Source organism: Colobus angolensis, unplaced genomic scaffold (assembly GCF_000951035.1).
Source record: "Colobus angolensis palliatus isolate OR3802 unplaced genomic scaffold, Cang.pa_1.0 Scaffold65, whole genome shotgun sequence".
In the NCBI taxonomy this organism is placed as follows: Eukaryota; Metazoa; Chordata; class Mammalia; order Primates; family Cercopithecidae; genus Colobus; species Colobus angolensis.
This window is the reverse complement of record NW_012120154.1, coordinates 3,101,522-3,104,359: the sequence shown is the minus strand read 5'-3', so window position 1 is coordinate 3,104,359 and position 2,838 is coordinate 3,101,522. Positions and strand designations below refer to the sequence as shown.

The 2,838-nt window shown below is 51.8% G+C and overlaps 1 protein-coding gene across 1 annotated transcript in view; it reads right to left on the bottom strand.

Moving 5' to 3' along the window:
• Positions 1–2,588, bottom strand: part of LOC105527785 (casein kinase I isoform epsilon) — a 60,427-nt gene extending 57,839 nt beyond the window's left edge. Inside the window, exon 1 of the mRNA XM_011964231.1 lies at positions 2,487–2,588. The gene's annotated coding sequence lies outside the window, so the exon portion shown is untranslated. The remainder of the gene's footprint in view (positions 1–2,486) is intronic.
• Positions 2,589–2,838: the final 250 nt, after the last annotated feature.

Sequence of the window (2,838 nt, the reverse complement as noted above, 5' to 3'; positions counted from 1 at the left end):
CCATCCTGGCTAACATGGTGAAATGCCGTCTCTACTAAAAATACAAAAAATTAGCCGGGCGAGATGGTGGGCACCTGTAGTCCCAGCTACTTGGGAGGCTGAGGCAGGAGAATAGCATGAACCAGGGAAGGCGGAGCTTGCAGTGAGCCGAGAACGCGCCACTGCACTCCGGCCTGGGCAACAGAGCAAGACTCTGTCTTAAAAAAAAAAAAAAAAGAAGAAGAACAAGAAGAAGATGAGGGGCCAGGGTGGGGGTGTACAGTCAGAGATTGAGAAAGCCTCTCAAAGTGGGAAGAGGGCCTCGTAAGTAGGTAACTGGGGGTTGTTATTCCCATTTCACAGTTGAGGAAACGCAGGACCAAAGCACAGAGACTTCGTTTTCTCTAAACGAAGATTAGCTTGGTACAAGTACAGCTGATGACCCAGCCCTGACATCCTCCTCTCCCCAACTCCCCCATCCAGGCATTTGGTGTAGACACCCCTGGGGGAGTTAGGAGCCCTGGGGGCCAAACCGACTCGGTTACTGTTTCCCATGTGGAACTTGAACAAATCACCTGTTTTCTGAGCCTCAGTTTCCTCATCTGTACAAGGGGTTGGTTACTATGCCCCACCTCCACCCCCTCCTATTTATCTTTCAGTCCCCTCACTCTGAAGCTCACCCAGAAGCTCATTCCAAGGGGATGAACCCATCTGGAGGCCTGGAGGTCACTGGCCCTGCCTCAGGGATCCTGTCTGTGTCCGGCCCACACAGTGTGGATATGGACCAACCTCGCGGTTCATGTCCACCTGGCCCAGACTCAGAGATGTCTCCATTCTGGGGGTTTTCCCAAGAGCTCATCCCCGTCCTTCTCTCCCCAGCGTTTCCCATTCTCTGGTCCTTCAGGTGTTTGTGGGGACAGGGCCTACACAATTTAGCTCATTTAATCTTCACAACACCCTCGGGAGGTAGCTCTATGTACCCCTTTTCCAGATGTGGAAACTCATGGTTACAGAGAGGAAAGGTCTTTCTCCAGATCCCAGTGTTGGGGGTGGAGGTCTTGGCCTGTTTTTCTCTGTTACATGTCTCTGTCTCCCTTCATAATCTTCCACGGAGTGTTCAGAATGGTACCCAACCATGGCCAGTCTCTCAAATGTTACATTATGCAGCCATTAAAACAATGATTACACATACATAAATGACTCACAACAAGAAGAAAATGCTTATGACACAATATTCAGGAGAAAAGCATGACATAAAAGTTGCAGATACAGTATGATAAAATTATACAAAAATGGTTGTGCATGGAAAAAAGACTGAAGGGAAACGCACCAAAATATCCAGAGTGGTTGTTTGTGTCCTGGTACTATGGATAATTTCTTTCCTACTTTTCTACTTTTCTACATTTGCCAAATAGTCAGTCGGCATGCAGTTTTACAACAAAGAAACGCATCAATGAAAATAACGATAATAATAAAAAGAATGATAGGGCCGGGTGCGGTGGCTCATGCCTGTAATCCCAGCACTTTGAGAGGCCGAGGAGGGCGGATCACCTGAGGTCAGTTTCGAGACCAGCCTGGCCAACACGGCGAAACCCCGTCTGTACTAAAAACACACAAAAATTAGCTGGGTGTGGTGGCGCATGCCTGTAATCCTAGCTACTAGGGAGGCTGAGGCAGAAGAATTGCTTGAACCCAGGAGGCAGAGGTTGCAGTGAGCCGAGATAGTGCCAGCAACACAGTGAGACTCCGTCTCAAAAAAACAAAACAAACAAATAAATAATAAGAGGAATGATAATACATTCGTGGTTGAAATATTTGTAACCTGCTGCTTCCTCTTCAACTTCCTCTCCTTCAATTCCCTCCAAAGTCTACCTTTTCAGGACAATATGACTATAACCCAGAGACAAGGGAGGATTTGGGAGAGCAGGCAATATCTCCACAGACCCATGCCCACCTCCTCCTCCTCTCCTTTGACCCAGCTCTCCTCTCCCTCGAGTGAGGACCCCCACCCCGGGCCTCCTCCCAGCACCTACCCCCAGCTCCTGCTGGCGCTCACCTGAAGCTTGTTGGCCGGCCTCCTAGATGCGAGGTGCGCACACCTGTGCCTGCAGGTGAGGACTCCGCTGGGGAGTGCGCCGGGAGGAGGGAGCCGGCCGGGGGCGGGGCGTGACGTCACTGGCCCCGCCCCGCGCCGCTTCCCGGCCCCGCCCCGGCTTTCCGGCCCCGGGGGTTTCGTGGTTCTCGTTCTTGTGGGGTGAGGCGCTGGGATACTTCTCCCGTCAAGCATGCCCCACATGGCCTGGGCCCCAGGCATCAGCCGCGCCTGCCTTGGAGGGAGCCTCCTAGTGCGGCCCTCGGGGGTGGGCGGACTGAAAGGGGAAGTCCCACTCTCCCAGATGAGCATCTTTCTGATCTCCCAGATCAGAAAGCGCTGGGATCCCCCACCCCACCTCCACCCCTGGGTTACTTAGAACTCATTGGGGCCTCGGACTTCAGGTTCAGATCACCTGGAGTAAGGGATGACCTCGGAGGGATGAGGAACCTCTCAAATCCCTGTTTCCTTCTCCTCGCAGCCCACGCTCTGTACTTCTCTGGCCCGCTCCAACCCCTAAGGGAGAGATGGGCACATGGAGATCAGAGCGTTTGGGTCAAGTTATCTTTGGCTCTGACACCTGTGCTTGGGAACCTGTATCTATCTTCTTTGTATTATCTGAGACTGTTCGTATTTGGCAATTTTTTTTCTTGAAAATATCAGCCTGCTGGTGATGGCAGAGATAAGGGTCTCCGCTCTGTCGGACAGGTTCCAGCTGCCCAAGAGTCTTAAATTAGCGTTTGCCTTAGAGCAGCAATTCCATTTCT